The following is a 26,293-nucleotide window of genomic DNA, read 5'->3' as shown; positions in this document are numbered from 1 at the left end:
TTGTTAATGGGCCATTGACTGCTTCAATGCAGGGCTGATAACGTAACACCATCCCATTGTGAGGTGCTCCACCCAGAGGGGGAAGCCAAGCACTCTTTTATTGGATAAAAGGGGTACCTTTTGGGGGACAGAGCAGCTCTCTCTCTTTGCAGGATTTCCCAGAGAAGCAGCTCTCTCTTTGCGGGATTCCCAGAGAAGCAGCTCCTTCGGTGGGATTCCCAGAGAAGCGGCCGGAGCGCGGTGAGGTGGCGGTGGCGGAGCTTGGAGGCGGCCCCGGCGCAGAGGAAGACCGGCCCAGCTGCCACCAGATCTTCAGAGAAAACTATACCCTTCTAAAGATCACCACTGCAGCTGCAATTCATCAACCACTGCAAGAGGAGCAGCTGTCATTTCAACCGGACTGCTACCAACACCCCGAATCCTCAGGTTGTGGACTTTATCACTAGTTTTGTTTGTACTGATTGCATTTGCCTTTTAAATTGTTATCTAGTTTTCTCCTAGTAAAGAATTGTTACTCCCATTCCCATATCTTTGCCTGAGAGCCTTTTAATTTAAAAATCCTAGTAATTCGGAGGGAGGGGGTTTACCTTCTCCATTGCACAGGAGGCTTTTTGCCCTCCTTCACAGACTCCTGTCTTGTCAAACCAAGACATACAGCAATTTTCATTCAAAATTATGCCTTTTAGAAATGAAAAAACCATAAAAATCTGCATGATTTCGGTGCATAAATTTGGGCCAATTATATGACATTTAAGGGGAATAGTAACATTTCCCATCCCAAGAGCTATAAATACTTTTTGACCGTTTCATGTGACACATTTAAATCATCCTCACATCCTGAAATTTCTGTTGTCTGAAATATACTGGAGTTGTTGTAGGTAAGTTCTACAGTGTCTTTTAAGGAAAATTTGCCAGTTCATTTCATCAGAAGCCTGGGATTCAGGTAAATGTGAACTTGGCAGTACAGTTTAGGCTTTGTCACATTCTGTGTGCTGAATGTGGCACTTGTGTGATCCACCTCTGTATGCTTTAAAGAAACAGCTGAGTTTCAGTAGTAAGTGAAGTACTCCTAACTGTAAGTCTTTAATTTTTTTTTAGATGTGGGTGAGAAATAGAATTATTATTCATTGCTAGAATTTTTTATAGGCATTTATGTACATTTATGCTCAAAGTAAACTCAACACACGTAACTGTTGGTGCCAGTGGGAAATACTGCCATGAGCACTTTCATGACAGTAATTCTGAGGGTGCTGGTTTACACAATATTCTTATCTCTAACAACCTGATGGGATGGCCAACCAAATAACACACGTTTGCTTTTATTTAGCTCTGGCTATCCCTCCAAATCTTCTCCTGCCTGCTTGAAAATTGGATTCAAATGGTTTTTAATTACATTGTCTGAAGCTTTGGTAATATCAACCCCTAAGTACTTGTACTATATTTTTGGGTGCCCACTTATGATTCCATGAGGTGAGCAGGGCTGAAGGGCAAACTCTAGAAAGCTGCATCACTGTAGTCTCAGAGCCATTAATTTTGTGCAATGATAACTTTGTACTCAGAGAGCAATATTCATTATAAGCAGGAGGGGAAGCATGCGAGTCCTTAATTAACAGTAGGATATCATCAGCATAAAGTAATAGTTTAATGTTCTACAGAATCAGTGTTATGGTCTTTTAGACTGTTGGGTTTTCCATTTTAGACAATGCCAGCATAAGACTGTAATTGACTGGATGCCATTACCTGGCAATCATTATTACTCTCCAGACACTACCCACAGCACCCCATTTCCTGTAAGTGACCCACAGCTTCTGTTTAATGACCCAGATAAATGTCCTGCTTTTCTAAAGACCTCCATTTCCATGGTGCATGTGAACAACAACTGAATTTTTCCCAAAATCTGACCCAATCTGCTGTCTTGCCTCTTTGATAGCTCACAGAGGGGGCAGATTTCTGCACCAATGGACAGATCTGCAAAAGGAACAGGTGGTTTATTTTATTCGTAGGACATGCTGCATCAAAGGAGAGCCACCTTTTTTTCCCTACCTGAGTGAGAAGCTGAATTTCTGTCACCTTGCCAACATCACCCTGAAAACACCTAAAACAGTAACTTTCAGGGACCACCAACTCAAGGAGTTAGTTCCAGCACCAATGTACTTGTACTAACCAGCAAGCTGTACAGCCTAAGTGAGGACCCAAATCTGAGACAATACCTTTAAGAGCAGCATGAGGAGGCACTGGGTAGGCCCAGTCTGTTAGAGCACTGTTAGGCTGTGACATCTGTGGGGATGAAGAAGCCCTGTGGATTTTTTGTCCCCATGCAATTAATCTCATATCTATATTCATAGTCTCTTGCATATTTTTGCTTTGATTTTTTTTTTTTTTTCTACAGACTGGAACTGAGACATCTAGAAATCTTAATATGGCTGACACTGCATGAGGGTGCCTGTTCCACCAGCACAGGTTTGTGAAGACAGAAAATAAGTAATAAACTTTCACCATTAAAAAGAAGAAAATGTAATTAATACCTTACACAAGAGGGACAGTTTGAACCTGGTGTTATTTCTCAGAGGAGACTGACCACTCTGTTTCTGTGTGTCCAGGGCTGTGCACCAGTGAGGCTCAGTGGAATTTCTTTCTGGAAGCAGACTACATTAACACTACCTTCTCAGCCTCACATACGAGGACTAGGACTCGGGTTTATTTCCAGTGAAGCTTAGGAGAGACAGAAAGGTGTTTCAAGGTTAATATATTTGTTGCACATTTCAGGGAGTGAGGGAAGAAATTAATTCCCAGAAGACTAATTCTGCATGAAGGGGAGCACTAATTTTGGAAATGCCATACCTCTGCTCTGTGGGTGTAGCTAACACTTGTGGGTTCTTCACAGAGCTACACACCGTTCTTCAGCAGAGAACTGACATTGAACCCATAGCTTCCCCTTCCCTCTTGAAAATTTAGTACCTTCAAATGCAGCTTTCATTGTTCCTATGAACAATAATTATCAGAATTATACAGCACGTTTTCTGTTGTATTTTGGGAATATTTAGAATAGCTGGAAGGAATGTGTGTCAGACAAGGCTACATGTGCCTTTTCTGCTTCTATGCATGCCTTTTCAAGGTAAATTGACACTCTTTTTTTTCCAGACTGAAAGATCTCTTAAGGAATCCACCCCTATTTATTTGGCCATCAGGTAGCATTTGGTTGTTATTTGAAGCACACATAAAGCATGACTTGCTCTATCAGTGTATTCTCTTTGCATGTAATGTAGTGGAGTAGGCCATAGGCAGTTGCTTAAAATAGAGGATTTGTTCCTTTTTAAAATCAAGGTAGTCTGCTGTAGATCCATTGCAGTTCATATACACTTTTGGGAATGCTTTGTTTCAACTATTTTTTTTCTGAGTTCTCTGTCTTAAGTAAATCCCACTTGTTCTTTTTTTCCTGAAGTAAACTGCTAAAGTGTATTTAAAATAACACAGTGCTATTTTCAGTTCTTCATGACCTCTACACATAGAGAAGGCAGATGATTATTAGAATGCGTATTTATACTTAATTCTGGCCCAATAGTTTCCTTACACTTCCTGTGTAATTAGAAGAGAGAAAAGCTAAACATTTGAGCTAGAATTAAAATACTGTGGAGTATTTATCCTAACTCTTAAAAAGGACTGAACCACTTCAAATATACTGACATTTAAACATAAAAATGCTGAGGTCACCTGTAGTGACTTACAGTTGATACCCTTGAAGACAGGTTTACCTTCATGAGGATGGCTGCTTTGAAAACTTAGCTACCTGAGTACAGAACCAAATATGAACAAAAAGCAGAACTGTATCATTTACCTGTGTCCAGTGGCCTGGAGATCCATGGGGCCTACTGGATTTAGTCCCAGTGACAAGCATTCTACACCCAGCAGACAACTGTCATTAATTTTCTGTTTGGTGATGTGCTCCAGGTTGATGACTTTATCCTGCAAGAAAAAAGTAAGAGGTAATTTGATCAGAAAAGGCATAATCCAGAAGCTGACTGAAATGGGTAAATAACTTTTAATTTTCTATAGTAGAGTCTGGGTAGGTCTGAGATGAATTCATGCCTCACACAGGACTTGCACTGCAGGGCTTTATCCAAGACTTCACTGCACCACTTCTGCCAGTATGGCTTTTTTTTTAATTAGAAAAACAACCAACAACCCAGACTAGAATTTTTATGATGCATTGACTGTAGTACTTATTTTCTTCCATCAGCTAGTTCTAAATCCCATTCTGATTTTTGGATTTGTTTTGGGGGTTTATTTCCCAAATATTTCATCCATTTGATTGATGTAGCTGATCAGCACTTCACAACAAAAAACTCAACTTATCTTGAGGGATTTATGACAATTAATTGACTTGGTATTTAAACTGTACTCACTGAAGTAGTCTGCTGACATAGAAAACAGTGAAAATATGTCTGAATTCTGCCTTGACTTTTTTAAAAATTTAATTCCTATTTAAACCTACCTTAAATCACCCCAAATTGCAGACCAGCTTCATTGGGAAAAAAAAAGACTGTGTTTTTCATAAGCCAGACACGTAATGAATACACCTATTTTTTTAGAATTCATATATTGGCTGAGATGGAAGCTGGATTTCCATCTGTAAAAAGAGAACCAGTTTCAGAAAACATTTATACTTCCTTGTATGATTCTTGCAGTATGCACCCAAACCCATGATACTTACTGAACAATAGCAATATCCAAATGCAAATTGAATGACTTGCACTGTCTCTCTTTATGAAAAGAATATGTCATTTTCTGTATATAAAATGGAGTTTTCTGTCTGTCATTCATAAATTATACTAGCAGAATGTATTCTAACATTTAAATATTTACATACACAACAGGTCTTTCAGATACCTGCATTGTTTTAATGGATGCATCCACTTGCTGACCTGGCTATTTGTGGGCTCCAGTGCAGGCCAGAAGATCCAGGTTAAAAAACACTGCTGAAGAAAGTAACAGAGGCAGCAGAAGCTGCAACACTGGGCAACTACAGCCCCAAGCAGGGAATCTGGCTATTCTTATAAAGAATGCTCAGGCTGACTCACTTGAGAGATGGCAGGCCACTTCTGCCATCCCACTTACTTTGTCAGCCTAAAGGACTGTCATTCTTTGTGCTATTTGGTCAGCGGCCTGGGTAGAGGCACACACACACACTGACATCCTCTCTATCTGCTGTCTTCTTCGTCTCTCCCTCCGCCCAGGGCTGCTGCTATCTTTTATAAGATATATTACATATAACATGTTTACAATTATTCCCCAATACCTACTACCTACGTTGCCAAGTGTTTTTCTACTCTAAACCAATCTGCGAGTGCCGACATCACCAAGAACATGGAGGTAAGGAAAAAGAAGGAGGAAGAACAGGACCAGCCCACTTTCCTCCATCTTAGAACTTCTGACCCCCATGTACAAAGTGAAAACCCCCCTGTACATGTGTTAAAACCCCCCTGTACAATACTAAAAAAATTTCCCCTCTATTTTGTAATTACTTATACTATACTATCTAACCTTTTGTGACTGCTTGTTCCACCTCCAAAGTCGGTAATTCATTCCATGGCTCAAACTCAAAATCACAGCTGTTTTTCAGCTGTCTGCCAGGTCTAGAATGCTTCTGACCAAGGCCTGGAACCTCTAAAAATGTCTGAGAGACATTTTGAGTTCCCACAATTCTTCCAAAAATTCATCAGGAAACAAAGAGACACAGATTTACAACTCCCTCCTACAAACAGTTCTGGATGACAGCAGCATCCTTAGAGTAACTAAAATATCTCTTCAAATATGTCACCTCACCTGGGTGCCAGGTCAGTGCTCAGCTCTTGCCACAAAAACTGGGTGAACACATACAAATTTATTCTGCAAAGGACTACACCTGTGGATCACAGTTGTCCAGCTCCTGCTAGCACAACATCTTCATGTTGAAAGGACACATGAATAAATGAACCAAAAGATATTCTTAGGAGAAGCAGGAGGTGCAGTTGCACAGTCAGTTTGAATTTGGTCAATATAGTAGTGCCTCTGAAACAAGAGAGAGATACTTTCCTTTTGATGGTCTCAATCTGTTCATGAAGCAGCACTATCTCAGGCATTCTGTGAATATTGTTACAACCATCAGGATTAATATGTACTGCTGGGTGCTGGTGAGGCACTAGACCAGAAATTAGGAGAAATGGCCTCTTTCCTGGTTTCCTCTAACATGGTTCAGTAACACATCTGTAATTTTCCAGAATAAATAACTTAGATTACTTAGATCACATCTTGAAAGCTATTCCCTGATCCTGAGTTCTTAAAGGAATAGAGAACAGCTCTTTGTAAGATGAGACACCAAACCACAAGTACCCCAAAACACCAGTCAGATTTAGCACACTTTCTTTTTACCAGCTTACATCCTTATTTCCTGAATTTAACAATGCTTCCTTGTAAAACACTCTGAGACTGAAACACAGAAACTGCTATTAAAGCTATTGCTATTTTTGTTTTGATTGTCATTTTCTATTTCTGCTGCTCTGGTATTTGATTACATTTGAGACATGGGAATATAGAAAAGAATGCCATTATAGCTGTTCATTCTTCACAAGGTTGCTCTCAGGCGTGCTTGCTCACACATGCCGCCACACTCCCATTACTGTTAACATTCCTAAGGCAAGGGGATGTGCTGGTTTATGGACCATCTGTCGGGCAGCACCAGGTCCCTGTATATTGATGCCATGTTTGTTGCTAGCCCTTATTTGAAACAAAGTTCAGTTCAAAGCACTTCCAAGTACAGAGAGGAGAGAAGAAAATAGATGTCAATGTGTTTAGATTACATTAAAGTTTTAAGATTAACTAAAAGAAAGGGGAAAAACAGTCTGCTAATGGGTAGAGCTCAGTGAAGAGCATTATTGTATTACTTCTAATGCACATAAAACATCTATTAAAAAGGGATGGCAGTTTTACATCCTATTAAATATATCAAAGCTGTTCTTCAATTACAAATCCTTTTATATGCATGTTTTAACAAATATGTCTTTGATAATAGAGTGCAGCGGTAGTTTTTTATATGAACAAGATCCCTACAATACAACACAAAGATAGAAAAGTGCCAGAAAAATGTAGGTCTGTTTGGCAGGTCAGGGAGGGACTTACTTCAGTATTTTCATTCCCTTTGTAGCTCACAAAACTGAGTTTTCACACCATTGCAATGTACATATTAAGACACTGATAAAATAGCACAACCTGCAAATGGTACACTGAAGGAGTTTGGCAAGATGCTATTGTTTTTCCACATCGTTATCTTTGAAAGCAAGCTGTGTGCTAATAATGCTAGAAACAACAAAAATAAAAGCAAGCCGTGCTTGGCTGCAACCTGCTTTGGAAAACATAAAATTTCATCCAGGCCTGAGAAAAGCATTTTTTCCTGCCTGGAGAAGGCAATGAGGTGACAATGCACATGGTCCTGTGTTGCAGAGGATAGACAGATATGATTGTTATTTTAGCTAGCCGAATGTCACTTCTACCCTTGGATGAATCCTGGAGTGAAATGGACTGTTCCATCCCACCCCGCAAAAGATTGTGGTTCATCCCGCACCTCTGTACCTGCCCCTAAAACAGAGTCTGTAACCCCATTGGCCCATGCCTTGTCCCAGCCCACCTGGGAGCCCCTGATAAGGGGACTCTGAGCGGCCATGCAGCCTCTTGGATTTCCTCCCTCCTCCCCTCTTGGACTTCCTCCCTCCTCCTCTCTAGGACTCCCTCCCTGCCTGGGGCTTCCCCTCTCCTAAACCCTCCGTTTCTCTCTCCCCTCCCCCGTCCTCCTAAGCCCAGCCACGTGCTACGCCTGAGAGCACGAGGCTCGGGCATTCCTGAATCTTTGAATAAACCTCTCTCCCCAAGAGCAAGCTTCAGAGATCTCTGCCTCCCTACACCCCAACCGTGCGGAGGAGCCTACTCTTCCCTCAGTCCTGGCCCTATGTACTTATCCACAAGCATCACTTCCACAAGCCACCAAAGTCCTGATGCTGCCCTGGGAAGCCCAGCATGTGAAATTGTGCAGTAGCCAGTCTGGCACTGTCTGACCCAGGGACAACCTAATTGTGTTAGGATAATCAAAGAAAACCAGAGAGGGACACAGTGTGATCCTCAGTTACGTTATTAAGCTCCTTCTGCCTCTTCAAAGAGTTGCTAGAGCTGGGAAGTACACTGTAGATTTTTCTGAGCCCTCTTTGTGCAAAAAACCAGCCTCTTGTATTGCCTTCCTATATATGAGGCCTTGGGAATGGAATACTGGCATCTCAAATTTCAGACACAGACACAGAGACACAGAGTTGAGATCCCTGTCTCTCACCATGCCCACCCCTGGCCTTACAATTATGCCAAACCCAAACTCCATTCCTACTTAGGAGGACTGGAATTACAACAGTAATTGGGTTGGGCAGCAGGCTGCCACAAACCCAGCTCCATTTGCACGGATCAGGTATTATTGACATCTGGCACAGGAATGAGCCCGTGCCTATGGAAATATATGAACACACAATTAGCTTTTCCAGGCTTCTGATGAATTAATTGAATGGAAGGTTCATGAATCTTAAAAAGAAGACAAAGGATATGATAATAATAAAGAGCAATAATAAATTCTGCTTAGCCTTTTGTCCCTCTGGTTTCTTAGTTATGGAGATATGGAAAGCTGAAGAGATTTAGTGAAATGAAGTCACTTAACTAGAAAATAAAGATGAGCAACAGCACTGTAGTATCATAACTCTCATGCCCACAGACTGAGCACCAGGGCTGTCACAGCACTCACAAAGTGAGGTCTTGCCTTGCCTGTCCTCTGCAGCTATTTATGCCTACATGTTGTACTTGGTTATGCTGGGCTTCTCTGCCCAGCAGGAGAGCTCTTATGCTCAGTCTGTCTCCTCAGCAAAGTGAAAGGGAAAAAGGGAAATCTAGAGCCAGGTTAAGCCCCCTCCCTTCCCCAAAAATAATGCTATACAGCAGCAAACATGCCTGCAGAAATGTGCACAAAGGGAGTCAGTACAATTGGAGAATTGGTCTCGGAACTGCTGGAAGATGGCATCAGCTATGAAGTAGAAGGAGAGAACCAGAAGAAATTGGCTGTTGTCCCTGATTGCCATCCTCTGTCTAAGAAAGATCCACAGAATGATAAAACTCTGTGGTACTCCATGAGCAATACACTGCACTTCTAGGACAACCAGGTTGTGCAAGACAGATGCTGTCTGCCTTGGCTTGCAGAAAGATGTCACCCAAAGGAAACACTACCTCCCTTTGTCTCTGGGCCAAATCCTGTGTGTGATATAGATCAGTATCACACCACTGAAGTCAATATTACAGATTCCAGCTGGTTAAATTGGCTTCAATCCACCCAGTCAATGAATCAGATGCTCAGCAGGTGATATACAGTGTTTGACTTGCCTAAGCAATCATTACATCCAGAGACTCAGAGATATATTCTGGAGTCTAAGCAAACAAGATAAAATGTGTTCCTCTTTTGGCCTTATATATATCATTTCACATTAAAAAGATTTCTTGGGTTGGAGGCATCAGCATTACTTCCAGCAGTTTCTGGTGCTAAAAACTGTCAGTACTTATGGCTGTGTTTATTTGTGCTGATTTTTTTTCCTCTTTCCAGCTGCCTCTGTTAGCACAATGGCTAAATGCAAATTGAAATCACTGTGGTGATTAGCTGCAAATACTGCTTTTTGCAATGGGTTTGGTGTTGCAAACAAAGGACCGTTCTCCAGTGCACTGCAGACAGTATGATTGTGTACTTCACAGATGTCATCGTGCAATCACTTTTTCATTACTGGCCTAAACATAACTTTTGATAGAGCTGAGAGAAAAGAGTGGCCTGCAATGGGAAGCAATAGTTCCCTTACCTGGTACACAATATTTCTTCCCCTGCAGACATATTGATTACTGAGGGGCTGCTGAATGAATGAGGTGCTACTCAGCATGAGCGTGGCTGGAACAAGCCCTGTATAATTAAAGAAAGGAACAAATTACCTGTCCAAAAACTTACAGTGACTACCCCACAGCATTGTAATTCATATCCAGGTGCACTTTTTTCACTTTTTCTCTGCTATAGGTCAAAAAACCATAACTGAAGGCTGGCAAATATACAAAAAAGGAAAGTGTTGTTTCTAGAGCTAGAGGATACTGGGGACAAACTCCAACACCCACTGTCTTCTGAACCAGAAGCTAAGGCAGCTTTCTTCAAAGATGTGGAACCTGCCTGTAAGAGCATTACAGTTGGGCTATAATGCAACACAAGCTCCTCAAAAACAGTAAAAGGTCTGCAGAAATGGCAGAACCTGCAGGGTTGCAAAAGGCAGAAATGAAATTCAGAGTCTTTCTCTCTGTGCACAGTGAGGAGATCATGTAGTCATGGCTGAGGGAGATTTAGGTTAGACGTGTTTTGAACATCAGAAAATAATCTCCGTGCTTCTACTATGGCTCATTTTTCAAGGCTAGACAAATGGACAAGAAAAAGTTAGAGTTACTTCCACCCTGAATAACAAGAAGACACTAGATGATCTCTTAAAGTGACTTTTCATCTTTTTTTAGTATTATTATTATTATCTAGTATTGCATTGTTAGGGCCTTAGCCCCTGTAAATCACAAAAATCCCATACAGAGAGAACAGGAATCCCTATGTTGAGAAGGAAGCAGTGGATGTGCATCTGTTCTACTGCTCTGTTAGCTTCCTCATGAAGAAAGGTGTTTGTACAAATAGGAATAAAGAGGCATTGAGCAAGCACTCAGAATGCATTTAATCACATCAGTTAAAATCTGTGATGCTTCACCACATCCTTATGTGCCTTGCTGGGATGGAGATGTGATTTTTAAAGCATGAAGTTGGAATAGTGGAAGAAGAAAGGCAATCCTGCATAGCAAACAGGAGCATTGCAGGATGTCAAGACAACACAATATAAATGACTGAGTAAATTAAAGGTAAAGAAGTAAGCCAATACAATAGTAAGGAGGTTTTTAAATTCATAGTCCTGGACTGTGACATGGAGGAAATAAGGCTGAAGATAAATTTCTGTTCTAACATGCAATTGTTCTGGTACATCAGCCTTTTTTTTCAGGAAAGGGTGATGAGTAGACAGAGAATAAGGTGAAGAGAGATATGAAAAGAGATATGGCAAGAGATACGAAAAGATGAAAAGAGATATGGCAAGACAATCACACCCAGCCACACAACAGCATCTGTTGGTAACATGATGTGCTACTCTAACTATAAACAAAATACATGGAAGCAGGAAGATAAAAAATGTTTCAAAGGGATTCCCAAGTGTTTCCAAGGCAAGGACTTGGACCAGGTCTCTAATATAAATGACTGAGAAAGATACAGTCCATTGCTGATTTTCTCAGAAGCCTTCAGTGCAGTGGTACAAATAATTTCCTAATTTTTTTGCCTCAGTTTCTCCACTATTTGTTTATATTCACTTTTTACAAAACATCATGAGCAAATCAATAAACTAATGATCTGAACTGAGAGAGCACAGTACAGGGAAGCAGACCATCCTCTGCCTGAGACTTTCTCCAGAGAAGTGCTATGAAGGTTCTGCCCTTAATAAAATTTCTTAGTATTGATAAAATTCTGACAATGGAATTGAGGCTTCACTATCAGAGAGAAAACTGTGGCTTTGATAAAGATCTTCTCAATGCTTCAAGGCTTAAGCAGTCTCCTAAACACCTTTTTTTTTTTTTTTTTTTTTTTTTAACATCATCCCTTGCCTTGTAGCCCGGAACAGTGAGAAAGAAAAAAAGGAAAGGATGTGATCAATAATTAAAGGGCTGGAAATGAACAAATGGAATTAATTGTTCCAAGAAAGGGTGAGGAAAGGAACCTGAGAAATATAATCTATCTTTATCTCTCAATCTGGCAGGAAAATTTACAAAGCATCTTTAGAATGAGAGGGGCTGAGGTTATATATTCCCTGGTTCAGGTTTCTGAGTGATATAAATTTAAAGGTTTTTTTCAGGTCGAGTTTTTTTATTTCTTTCTACATTATGCTTTCTCATTTTATGACACTTCTCAGACTTGAATCATTCACAGCAGATGGCTCCATGAATACTGGATATTTCCATAAATAATGACAGATTTCCCTCCAGTCTCCCCACCCTCCTCCACTTCTCATGCCCAAATCTTTTGTGTGTTATCTGCAAATATTCATTCAAATTCTGGTCAGTAAACAAGCCTATCTAGTACCATTGTCATTCCTGCAAGCCCAGTAGAATCAGTAAAACAATGAACTCATCACCCCATCTGATTCAATAGCATTTTTCCCCCCAAGAAATTCAGAAAAAGAAGCAAAAATCTGCTAGACACTTAATGGAATTTAACACCTCCATGGGTGACAGTAGAGGACCCCTGCAGAAAGCTTCCTGTTAGTCCACAGCACTGGTGAGACAGATCTCCTGCACATTGACTTTTAGTTCAGGAGTGGACAGGAAATGTTCTCTGAACTGTCCTCAGGTCCTCTGAACACCCTGGCCACAAAGAAGCTCCAAGCATTATAGCAAATGTGAAATTTGCCCTGAATTTAGCTATGGAAACTGTTTGCACAGGAAGAATTTTTAATAAAAAAGGAGCCCCAAGAGCCAAAAGGAGCACAAAAATCCTTGATGTTGGGGCATAGTATTTTTAGTTGATACACATACAATAAATGGTATGTGATTATACAGTCCTAGTAAAAAAATATGCAAGATAGCTTTTAGTTTGGGGCATTAAGAAGAAAATATGAAAAGATTCTTATCAGAGCAAAAATTTGTGGTTAACTTATTGCTTCAAGTGCTCATAATCTACCATCTATATACATTTCTATCAAATGACCCTCTAAATAATTAATAGATCTAATTCTGTCAGTGTTGCCAGGGCAGGTTTCCCTGTAGAAGGTTAATGCTATGATTTAATTCTTTATTTATGTGATTAGCAGCCCCAATCAGGCTGCTTTAATGAGGTCACAGGCAGCAGATTATCACAACCAACTGGCCTAACAGGAGCCTTCAGCACTCTGAGTGATTCCACTGCACTGTCCAGATTCCCACAGGAAACAGCCAACAGGTATTAGGAAGTAAAGCTAGGTCCCTAGCCAGGCACCAAACACTATTTAAACCTTTCTGGGGAGTAGTACCAAACCACAGTAGTCCAGATATAACATGGAAACACAGGACTCGCTAAAGTTCATCAGCTCCACAGTTTATCTATGTAATTCTCTTACTTCATAATGCCCAGAAAAGCACAGATGAGAGTAGCACTATAAGAAGATGCAGGATAATTTGTTATAGCAATGCTTATCTGCAATAGTTAACATTTAGGCTCATGTGTAATAGCTAGCATTTGGATTCAATCCCAGTGATGATCCTCCCCATGTCAAAAGGAGTACGGCAGATTTGAGATTCTTTACACTCAACACTAGGGAAGGAGATGATAGAACTGCACCATTTTAAGAGCTCGTTCTATGTACTCAAAAGATTTAAGCATACAAAGAAAGCAGAACCAGTGTGCCTTTCTTTAATTGTCTTGCTCTTTTTTCCCATTTTCCCCCCAACATGTTCCAGCTCTCTAGAGTTCTCTCTAGGCTGCTTAAGGTATTAAGTGCCAAATGCCAATATTAATTTTCATAAAGACACTTGAGACCAGAGCATTCACCTTGTACTCTAACCTCCCACCTAGCTGGTGTCCTCGCTTCTTGGGAAAAGGGCTATCCAGGAATCCTCTGCTTTCAGCCATTCTGATTTCAACAGGTTGACAGTAATAAGGGAGCACTAGAAAAGCTTGGCCTGTCTGGATAGAAAAGGTGAGATCTCTGTACTTTGTTATTCAGTCTCCATTCAGGCTGGTTGAGAAGGGCAGGAGGAACAGCGTAGATGTGTCTTTTCCTTTTTCTTCTTTCCCCCTTCCTCTGTCAGCAAAGGTGTCTTTCTACCTCTTTTACTGACCAGCCTTTTTGTTCTGTTTTGTTTTCTGCAAGGTTGGTTTTTGTTGTTAGGTTTTTCTTTTTTAAATTATTGAATGTTGTTTCCCCAGCCAAATTGCCTTCAGCTCCTGTTCTGTTTATTATACTTGGCACAGAAAGGGATGAAAAGGAATGAATCTTGGAAGAGAAACCAAAACCTGCAATAAGCTATATTCTGAATTACCCTGTAGCATGCTGACTGGGAACAAGAAGACTTGCCATGCTGATACATACAGCTGAAAATTGGGTTTGCCATGTACGGTGGTGTTAAATGAAAGCCTTTCACTGTATCCCTCACAGACTGCCACTGTGCTGTGCCCTTCATGAGCACTCCACTGCTTATTGGCACAGGTATAAAAATGTTCTTTGGATGACAGACAGCTCAGGTAAGCTCTAGAGAAATCAAAGCAGGAAAGCAGATAAAAGGCTAGCAATATTTCTATCACTAACTCATGGATAGGTTTTTTCTCTCTAACAATTTCCACCTTGGAAAGCTCCAGGTCACTAAATCAACACCCAGAACAATGAATTGAAGATATTGAAAAAGATCACATAAAATTCAGTGTTCTCACAGAAATGTAGAAACTCCTTCTATTTCCATGTGTTGGCTAACCCCAGGCTTCCATCAGGTTGAGCACTTTTCTGCCTCACTCACACACTGTCTCAGGTTTCTGTGCAAAATCCCTCTGAAAAGAATGGAAACTCATTGTACAAGATAAATGGCATTAATTTTATCAAAAAATGGGACCATCTCAATCCTCTGATCAGATTCCCAGGATGCTACAGACCAAAGATGCTCACTTAAAATTTCTGTGCTATGCACAGGGAAAAAGGCCTGGTCTCCTGTGGTCAGAGGCTCAACATCACCATCCCTGGTGGTTTAAGTTACCATTAAGGCTGCAAGACCAGTAGCTGAGACATCACCAACAAAATCTCTCTACACAAACCCCAGCAGAGGGGCAGGGATAACAGCAGCAGTCACAGAGTATTAAACTGTCCCAACAGGAGTGGGACAGCATAGGAGTCACTGTCCAATGATCTGGCTGCTGACCTGGCAATATTCACACCAGGAATCCTTTGCAGGGCATAGTCCAGTGATGTCATTTGGGTTTGGCATAACTAAATAGGAGTAGGTGATGTAAAGCTACTTGCTGTCTGCATAATTTTCCTCACTCTTATCCTGACAGAGAATGTTGGCCCCTTGTTACTGCTTTCCATCATTTTAAACCACAGAAGTAGTGGCAGTATTTTCCCTCAACAGGCAAATAAAAGAGAGGAAAATGCTGAGCCAAACGGCACTGTCTACTCAGGCTGTAGATTATTGCAGGACTCAGGAGAATAGCTCTAGAGAGCTTTCCTAAAGACCCAGCTGAGGCAGTGTCACATCCAGAGCAATGTCCTCGTTATTCTGGTGCAGCGGCAAACAGCTGCCGAGGCCCGGGGGACGAGGAGGGAGGGAGCAGAGCATCCAGGCTGCCTCTCCCACATCTCACCTGCAGCAGCTCCAGCAGCGGGCAGCAAGCCAGCCTGCGCCGGCGGAGGGGAGGCAAGCGCTGCCCTTCCCACTTGTGCTGGGCGCTTTCTGGGGTTTGGATTCCATCCCTTTTTTCAGGAAGTGTTTATGTTCTGACAGTTTTCTGCTTGTTTTCTTTACAAACAAACCCTGTGCTTAAGATCTCTTACTCCCACAGATGTCCTTTCGTTTTCAGTTAAGGGAAGAATGAATCCTAAAAGCAGACTGATGAGAATTCCTTTTACTATATCTGCCACTAATTCACAGGGCATGTTCCCCTTGATATCTCGTGTCTTTAAAAGCATTGTTTGAAAAATGCTGTTTTCTCTGATAACATGTCTCTTAGCGTCTGGTTTTATCCCCTGTAGTTACTCCACTTCTATTTCACATCCTGGTTCTCTTAAAAACACATCCTAATCTCCAGGCAGCTCCAAATGATGATTATTTACAGTTCTGGGTCTTGGTTTTTTTTTTTTTTTTTTTTGGAAGGTACTCACTTCTGTGCCTGTCTTCAGTTTGGGAGATACATCAATGCACTGCAAGACAGTTTGGAGATCAAAGCAAGCTCAACTCCTGGATCTGTGCCCAGGCTAACCTGAGGAAAGGGGTAGGAGTGCTGCCCTGCCCACACATTCACTCCCCCAGTGCTACCCAACTGATCAGTAAATCATGACTTTTAATCTCAAGACCCTGTTGGGCTTTTTGCCACAATGATATTTATTGCCCTCATTCATTCTTTTATTATTATGTTATTATTTGAGCTTCTATCAATGTATTTATTATGGGATTCTCTCAGGAAACAGTTTAAAAAAAAAAGTGCTACACTGGCGCTTACCCTCTGGTACCAGAACTGAAGCTAGGGGATGGTATAGTTACCAGTAATCCCTGACATCTGAAAGAAGTTTTTCTGAACACTCTTTCTGCTAGTTTATTTTTTTACTGAGCTTACAGACTCCAGCAAGCTTCCTGCTTCATATGTTTGACACAGGACTTTAGGGATTTTTTTTTTTTTTTTTTTTTTTTTTTTTTTTTGCAATTTCTGTAAGTTTCCTCAACTGTTTTGGCCTTTCTTATTGCATTTTCCTCTATAAAATGCCTGGGTTTATGAGCCTATCTACTTTCCTCCATGGTCAAGACCCTGCTACATGAAAAATGCTTTCCTGCTTTTAGTATGTTTTACCTGCTGTTCAGCCATTTCAGTTTCTTTGTGTTTTTTTTTTTGTTTGTTTTCTCAAATTAATGGATAATTTAGTCCTAATGTACCATTTTTCCTATTGAGGCCTAAAACTTATACCTGAGTTGCTGACATGGCCAGTTTAGGGATGTGATTTGGTTCCAAGCCTTCATGAACACAAAGCACCACTCCTCCACCAGTACTTGACTGTCTTTCCTTACACTGTGCTCCTTGGCCCTCCCTCCTCCCTGTCTGAGCTTGCAAGGCTGGTGTGTCAATACTGTGGCTTGAAGCTATTACTTGGGCACTTACATAGAAATAAAGGATCTACTGCTCCCACCTCCTCCTTGTCTGCAAATGACTTCAGTGACACACTTAGCACTGACTGTTGATTACCATTCTTGGTAGATCACTGCCGATTTCTGCCCGGACTTTTAATTTAAGGACATGGATTTCACCTCTCAGAGAATGTGATATCTCAGAGCACATGTGGCTTCTGGAAGGAACTGGTTTAGACTTAAATCCTTACAAATCCTTAGAGGTTTTTCTGTGTCCTTTAGGCTTAGTCCAGTTTTACAAAGTTTGTGTCATAATCCTTAGGGACATCAGGGATAACTTCATCTTGTCCTGCATCCATTGCTTGTACAAATCACATCTATAAAATCTTCTCTCATGTCCTCTTTAAATGAGAAAGGAGCAAATAGAAGAGATCTTACCAGACTGCTTAGTTCTTATCAAAGATCACTACATACACTTATATTCTCATGCACCCACTGATAATAAACTCATATCACACAGACAGATCTAAAAGAACACTATGAAGTGACATTTAGGCTGTGAAGCCTTAATTTAGGCACCACAATGATTAGAGTGTTTTAATATCATAATAACTGATAAATAGACTATGTGTCAGACATTTCATTCCCTTTTAATCAAAACTCCTAGTCTGCTAAATTAATCACCCCCTTGGGGTACAGTAGCAGATTTCCAATTTAGTCATAGAGCATCATTAATAATGAAAAGTTCTGGAGGCAAATTCTGCTATTCGTGTTCCTTTGTATGATCCTGCAGGTTTAAAGAGACAAGACAGAGAAGGTAAAAAACATCAACACCTTGCAACAATTCAATAAACAAACATCATTTTTGATGTCAATCTTCTAATGATTCCCCTCCTTGAATATTAAGGATATCACCAAAAACACCACCACCACCAAAAAAAAAAACAACCCCCCCAAAAAAAAAACCCCAAACCATAAAAAACCCCCAAAACCCAAAAAAACAACCAAAAGAGAAAGCAGTCAGAAGAGTTTTAATCTTACCCAAAAGGTGTTACCAATATCAAAGCTTTAAAATGCATGAGGAATGGAGAGCAATGCTGCATTTTGAGCAGCTCCTCTATTGTCGTGCTGTATATTTGGTCTCTTTAATTGGCTAGTTTCAGAATAAAGCTGTTTCTGAGCAAGTATTCTTTATCTGATATGTTTTGATTTTTATCACTAAAAAATAATTAAAGGCATATTTTCTTCTCTTTTTCTTAATTATAAACAAATACATGCACAGAGAATAAATTTCTGCACTACCCACTAATGGATATGCTTCATTTTCTGTTCAAGTGTTGCCTAACTGCATTTAAAAGTTTGTGACAAATTTGATCATAGTAATATCTGGGGAGAATGAGTGGCACTGATTATACCAAGCTAATGGCAACACTAATTTTGTTGATCTTCAGGGAAGCATTTTCCCTTGCCACATATACTCGCATCTTCTAATTCATGCAGAATTTCAGGCTGACTCTGAGCCTTTTCAGGACACAGGTAAAGATGCATTTTAAAGTGCCCATTAATTTCTTCCTATCTCTTATGTTACATGCAGCAGTGGCACAAGAACTTGGGAGTAAATTCATGTAGCCATCCTTTGCCATCCCCACAGTGCCAAGCCTTTTTCTTTTAGCACTTACAACGAAGAAAACACAGAGAACAGAGCTTTATGTAGCCACAAGCTAGATATAGATATAGAGTTATAAGCTAATAGTCTCCAAAAACTTTGTTGCTTGCAGCATATATTGGGCTATCCCATTTAGTACCAAAAGAAAAAAAAAGTATATTCACACCTTGCTTGTAGTTGGCTGTCAACCAAAGTAAACACATTACTGATTCATAAATGGCTACAGTAGTTATCCCAGAAAGCATCTCTGTACACCTACATCTGTATCTCAGCTGTCTGTGGTGAGAGATCATTTAATCCTGAGGCACTGCTTGGCTTTTTGCCCCACAAGGAGCAGGCAGGCCTGTGCTGCATAAGGAACAAATTGCTGATTAGAAGATTTCTTTCTGTTCATGCGGCTTGGGAGAGTTTCTCTAAGTGCATGAAGCTTTCCAATACAACCCTCCTGCAAATCACTCTGGTGTGCTGACAGTGGCACCACTCCTGTCCCTCCTCCACTGGGAGACCCATAAAAGTCCAAGGCCAGAGACTGCTGCTGAACCGACAAGCAGGAAGGATTTACAGCCGACAGTAACATCTGACCTCATCAAACTCCACTCTGGGCCATTTATCACTTCTCCGTAGGAAAGCAACAGTATTAGGATTGAGAAGGGATCAGTGGAGACAGAAGGAAGGGAGAGCAAATCCCAGTCACTTTAGCTCCACTAAAAGTTATAGAAAAACCACCAGCAATACAGACAAGTGCCTAAATGCCCTTGAAAACCAGTGTCTCAGGAAAAAAATACCCTAGGCATTAAGTGAAATGGGTTTAAAACAAATGCTGAAATTTATCAAATAGCTGAGCTACCCCTTGTCTCTAAAGCTACGCAGCACAGAAGAAGAATGTTTAGGACAAAACGTGGCAATGTGTGCCATAGCAGGCAAGAGCATGTGAAAGAGACTGCCAGAAAGTCTTTCTGTTGAGTGTCTGTCACAGATAAGTTGACCAATGTGCTTTTGTCCTGGGGGATAGAGCAGGCAGAGCCTTGCAGGTGGAGTCAGTACAGGAAAACCTGTCTGCACCCTGTGTCAGTCTGATTGTCATGGTGGTGGTGAGGGCCCAGCAGAGACCCCAGAGAGGAGTTTTCTTGAACTATGGTGTTTCAGCATCTGACCTGCTGGCACATAACACATTCAGAAGCACACATGCAGACAGATGCAGCACACATGCAGGTGTCTGGCTCTGGGTGGGCAGGAAACAACTGAGTGCCTGCACTGGACTGACCACAGACTGGTGAAAGAGATAAACAGCAAGGGAAAACCAGTGGGACAGTTAGACTGTATCCTGCAAGAGGCATAGAACAGAGAGATCTTAAAAGAATGGCTTGGAGAAAGTCAATCAGTCTGATCACCTGAGCCTTTTACTCAAATAAATGTTTTCCAGAGGAACATATCTTGACATTTGCTCCATCTGTGATGCCCACACCTTGGCTGCTCTTCCTCTGCTGTGTATTCTTGAAAAGCATACACAAAGAGAACTAATGAAAGGTTCTTTAAGGGTAAGAGCAGAAAATCTCTGTGTACAAGGAGCAATAAATGGAGAGCAAAGACTTAATTTAAAAAAATTCACAAATTTTTTTCAGTCTCTCCTTCCAAATTTCATGCCCTCCTCCCACTGATGCATTTAGAGAGGTGCCTAAGAAGAAAGACCCTCCAATTCCCTACTGGCTTCTAAAAATCCCAGGTTTGTGTTTTAACAGAACAATGTGAAGCTGAGGTGCACCTTCATTTTGTCTGAAGGTAACTGCTGAGAAGAGGATCGTGGGAGCATTTGCCAGCCCTCTGAACCACATGTATTGGCTTAATTAAGGCAGCTGGGACTCCAGTGGCCATTTACACTATCAGAAGAGAGAGCTGTTCTGCATCATAGACAACATGTTCTCATCATAGCATCAATTTCTGAGAAACCAAGGTAAAAAACCCCTGACATTAACAGTGAAATCACAAGTTCTCAAAGAATCTCAAAGGTCTGAGGATGGACAAAATTTCTATTTCACAGCTGATTCACTCAGTAATATGTAAATAAAATGATGAATAAATAAATAAAATAATAAAATAACATAGTAAATTCGTGCATGGCTGTAATAAGCAGGAAAGATGTAAAGATTATGGTTTGAGAGAGCCAGCATGGAAATGAAAAACCATGTAAAATAAGGCAAATATAAACAATCAGATAATCCCCCCCCCAAAAAAAAACCACAGAAAGTTATTGGATGGGAGAGAAACATATGTTTTGTAACCACAAGAAATAGTTCTCACAGAGAATTTCAACATCTGCAGATGGAATTCTCTAAAACAAACTCAAGGATGAAGAATTGCACTCAAGCTACCAGATATGTCTTTTGTTGTCTGAAATGTTACATTGCTAGCAGATGTGCTTTAAAATTTTATTTTATCTTAATAAGACATAATATATATGGGGCACTGAGGCACTGGATGTATTTCTGTTGACTTTGTGGACAGCAAACCTAATACTTTTCTTGCAACCCCAGTATCTTCTGCATCTGTTATTTTTCTGTAACCTAAAAGATTTAGCTGACTTAAGTTTTGCCTACTCATATTCACCAAACTACTATGTATGATTTTATTTCTTCTCTCACTGGCCTAAGACATCCAATGTTTTCCAGGAGTTTCTTTGAAATAAGATAAAATAATACAAATTTATTCTTAGAAATAAAATAAAATAAATTTATTATTAGAAAAATTGTCTCTAAAACTAAAAGTTGTCCAGTTAGAAACAGTAGTTTGAGAGGTGCAGTTTGTGTTTCTCACATACTGATTCTCCCCCATGGATCTGGTGAGCTCTGTCCCTGAGGGACAAAAACCCATTGCAATGCAAGGTCTGAGGATGGTACAGCACAGTAAACACATCCTGGCTTCCTGGGACCAATTTAGATTACAAAAAATGAAAAAAAAAAAACAAAACAAACAAACAAACAACCCCACTCTTTCCCTGAAATATGCTATTTCTTTAAAGGAAGGGTTAAAAAAAAAAAAAGGTATTTACCATCAAAAATCAGCACTGGCTGATTTTTCAGTAATCCTTGCACCAAACAAATTACAACATTCCTCACTACAGCTTTCCAACCCAGTAATCCTACAAAGAACTGTGCAATCAGAATTTTAAATGCCCTGGGAACTGAGCTAATACCAGATGGTATCCAGCTATATTCATCATTATAATTTCCTAATATTATATTAACATTTACTAGTTTAGCACTTGAATCATGTAGCACGACACTGCTAAAATGTATGTCCTGAACTCAATATCATGCAGAACAGTTTTCCTTCTCTCTCCTTGGCTGTCATTTCTTCAAGTTTTTAATAATCTTGTTTTTTTAACATTTCATGGCCTTATGTAAATGCACACATATAATATTATTTTGTCTTTTCAGTTACAAAAACAGTATTAGATCAATCTGTATGTGCTTCTGCCATTTCAAGAGATGCCACATTTTTAATACTATCAAGATGAAAATGTTGGGTTTTTTCAGACAATGTAAGATAGGATGTATGAGTCAAGTGAGCATTTTCTGAATGGGGGAATTATCAGAGCTGTGAATTTCCTGATGTTGTTCTTCCGAATACTGCATTTAGAAAACTGCTGGAAATCTCCAATTGCATGACTATCTCTTCTCCACATGCAAGTTTATGGCACTTAAGGTAAATACTTTTTATCCCAACCTCACATCAAGGCTAATTCACTAAGTTATACTTGTCTGAAAGACATTACAGTGATAAAACTCTTTTTTACAGAGGAATTTGGTTTTTTCTTAATCATATGACATGCTTCCAAACTTCTTGGGTGAATATTTTCCTTAGAACAGGTCTACATTTTTATTTTAGCCCTCGGCATTGTTTGGTGAGAAAAAATAATTTTTGTTTCCTACCCTTCCCACCTTGTGCCTCTGGTGTGTGGATATAATCTATTCAAAGCTTGAAGAGCTGACTTTATCCCTGCTCTTCCAAGAAATGAGCCCCTTTTCAAAGCAGAAAAAGCATCATCTCACCAAGCAGCATTTTCTTGGCTTTCAAATCACTAGCATAGTATTTTGAGCAGCTAAAGCATTTCCTTTTCACTGTGGTATGAAAGAGCTTGTGAATAAACACTAAGGCACACGTCCACTTAAGCTGTAAGACAGTATCCAACATCTGTAGTGCAAGGCATACCTGTATCCCTGTACATACATGGGAAATCTGCAGTATAGTCTCTTCCAACAATATCTATTCATTGTCACTAGCAAAGCAGCAATACTGAGCATTTCCTGCTTGAGATTGTGCTCTTTAGGAGCAGCTCCTGTGAACATACAATACTTGGTGTATGGTGCCCTCTCTTTGCCCTCCCACTTTATTTACTCCAGGCATGCTACTCTTGCACAGCAACCTGCCCAGTCAGTGGAATTGTATTGAATGTACATCATGTTAAGTCTTCTTCATGTGTTTTCTGCATACCAAGACTATCCAAATCTACCGTCAACATCAGGAAATACTTTGAAACCATTACTCAGTGTTGTGCTCTAGGAAATAAATTGTTCAATTACAGCTCAGCAGAACTTACTGTACGTGATCATGGGAGTATGTGATTATTGTTGTTATCTGTTTACAGCACAGGTCTTAACCCTTCCACTGGTATTTTTGATTCTGCCCACCGCTGGAAACCAGCTGGGTTTGGGTTTGATCCAACCTGGCGGTTGCTTGGGGTCTGTGTATTTGGATAAACGGTGACCCAGCCTGGTTAGCCCAGTTAGGGCATAATGGGATTTGTATTCTCATTAGAAATGCCATTGTTCCTCCTTCAATTATCGTTCTACCCTTTGACTCTCTTATTCCCAGCAGGAAACTAAGAGGCACCACTGTGCACAAAACTGACAGGTGAAGCAAATGTGGTCTCTGCCAGCCTGATAACCCCCTGGTCAGCTCCTCTGCTGGGCTAGACTGCTGTGCTGCTTGGGATGGCAATTTACTTGCGGGATGATGTGACTCCATAACGCTTTCTCTGAAAGAAGATGCATAAAAATTATTTCAGGGCTGGACGAGACTCCTGTGATCACCCAGTCTGATGTCTTACAGATCATTTCACTCTGTGACTCTTAGATCATGGAGAAACAATGCACAGAAGATGGCTTTGAAACCATGCAGCAGTTTCTAAAACATCATTCTCAAATCCACCATTAATTTAAAAAAAAAATTGACAAAAGAGCATGACATCAATTTTTTCTCTGAAGTGGGGTTATCAATAATGCATTATTTGTGTTAAGAGAATGGATGCAAAAAGTACACAGATAAATGGCTACAGTAGTTTACTGTGCTTCTGTATTGCAAAGCAGGTTAAATCTACTTTTTAAGATTTTTTGTCCTGCAAGCAAGCATCTTTGCTGTTGTGCCTACTATTGTTGTGCATTTAACTTGGGGAGTTAGCTCACTCCCCCATGACATAAGGAAGTGAGTAGCCTGCAGTACATATGCCTACATTTTAAGGAGAATTTTGCCAGTTCTGTGCTGACATCATGACATATCAATGGCAGCATTTTCAGCATGTCCATGCAGCTTAGGAGCCTAACTACCACTTTCAAAATTTAATTTGGTAGATCTGTGCTTCAAGATTGAAATAATTAAATTGCAGAGTGCCATCTTAGCTCAACTGCCACTTGAAAGTGACAGGTGGACAAACAATAAACACCAAGTTCCCCAAGATGCATCCAAGTAAGATGTCTGTGAGGATCTAACCTGGTGACAGCTAAAAGAATGGCACACTTATTATCGAAAATTTCTTAGCAATTCTAGAAAAAGTTTGTTCCAGAAATCACTGGACTTCAGACATTTCAGTCAGTAGCCTTACTGGCATGGATAGCTTTGGCAATACCTGGGATATGATGTCATAGCCATATTTTATTGCCCTTTTGCATGCAATATATTTCTGGTATGGTAAAATGGATAAAGAATTTATCAGAGCAAAAAGCATCCTTGTGAAGACAGACCATGTATATTAAGAGCATACCAAGTTTGCATAGCGAATGTCTTCTGCATCTTCATTTTCACCTCCAAAATACTTATGAGATTTTTTCCCTCTGAATCAGGCATCCTTTGTATCATGGTGGAAGATGACCACCTTTCATCATTTAAATCTTATCAGGCACTCTTTGGAACAGCACTTAACCCTGCTCACCATTATTGTGGATCCCTAAATTCTAACTGGGCAAACATAAAACATTAGAGGTTGCTAAAAATTACCAGAAAAGAAAACTTGGTGGAAGCTGGTAGCAGACTTGCCCTGACAAGGATAACAAATTCTGAATCAAGTTCCTGCATCAGGAGTTTGTCTGAAGAGTGGCAGATACCTCCTTCAGAAGAGCAAGATGTTTTCTGTTTCTTGTCTGTCTTTCACTAGCATAAAAAACCCCACCCCAGGCACTAATTTTGCTGGAGGACAGAAGAAGGACCAGCTGGATAACCTACTCTTGATGATATTCACTGATACACAAGACCAAGGTTTCAGGCCCTATACTCCTGCACACCTGGTGAGTAACTTGAAGAGATCAGATAAGAGTAGAGGGGTTAATTAAGAAGTAGCAATTTGTATGATATACCAGCATGATCCACAGTCCACTAAAATCAATGGAAAGGATCCCTGTAGTTAATTCAAATTAATTAACCCAACTCTGACTCTTGAGTGCAGTATGCAGCAAACTGGAAATCAGAAACAGTTATATTTTGCATCACTTTATGTGAGAGGTTAAAAAAGCCTGTATGGTCAGTACATATGAAATAGCATTTTCTACATGTTCCTAGAGTCATGTGCCCCTTTGAATGCTAAATTTCAGTTGAAATCCCCTGAGCAATTAATATAAGCCACCACCTTTTCAAATCAATTAAAAATATACATGCATCTTCTTTTAGAGATGAACACACTTCACTGAAAAAAATTCTCATCAAATAATTTCTATAGTAACAGGAATGTGAAAGCAGAACTTAAACTTGCCACTTTGAAAAAAAATATTCTTTGAATGTGCAATTTAAAAAAGCACAGCAGTATCTAAACATAAAGCAGCTACACGCATGAATAGTGTGGCTCAAGATGTGCTTTCCCTGCTAACCAAAGAATCCTGATCTGTACTCTAAATTGTTAGAATGATGCATATAATTCATAATCAAGTGATGAGAACTAATAGCATCATGCTGAGTCTTGCTCTCAGCAAGGGCTCTCAGTCTGCTCTTGTTCCACAGCAGAGTTACTTCTGATCACAGTTACTCCTACTACCCATCCTTTCCCCTTAAAACCTCCAAGTCCTTCCCCCAAGGTGATCAAAACTTTATTCTCCACCAAAAAACTGCTACTGAAGAGAACACAAACTATATTATTGCACCCTATGGAATGGTGCATGAAATCAAAACTTCTAGTTTAGAACTGCTGAGATGACTTCCTTAAGTCTGGGCACTGTTTGGGATTATCCACCAGATTTCCCAGCCTGTCAGAGACATGATGTGTACCAGACTGCGGACAAGCCATGCACACCCTGACTGGCAAGGCCAGCAGTCCTGCATCCCCCTTTTAACTCAATGTTAATATTTATAAATTGGTAAATAGATTTTCCAAAGTATCGAGCAACAAACAACTTAAGGAGGTTTATCTTT

The 26,293-nt window shown here is 40.2% G+C and overlaps 1 long non-coding RNA gene across 2 annotated transcripts in view; it reads left to right on the top strand.

Annotated features, from left to right (window-relative positions):
- Window positions 1–23,203, top strand: part of LOC146767609 (uncharacterized) — a 36,226-nt gene extending 13,023 nt beyond the window's left edge. The window contains exons 2-3 of one of the 2 annotated variants that reach the window (XR_014955149.1): window positions 153–426; window positions 2,390–23,203. This is a non-coding gene — a long non-coding RNA (uncharacterized LOC146767609). Of the gene's footprint in view, window positions 1–152 lie in introns of both variants that reach the window. The other variant, XR_014955148.1, reaches the window with a different exon arrangement.
- Window positions 23,204–26,293: the final 3,090 nt, after the last annotated feature.

Source organism: Lonchura striata, chromosome 4 (assembly GCF_050655825.1).
Source record: "Lonchura striata isolate lonStrDom1 chromosome 4, ASM5065582v1, whole genome shotgun sequence".
NCBI classification, from domain to species: domain Eukaryota; kingdom Metazoa; phylum Chordata; class Aves; order Passeriformes; family Estrildidae; genus Lonchura; species Lonchura striata.
This window is presented reverse-complemented; position numbering and strand designations above follow the sequence as displayed.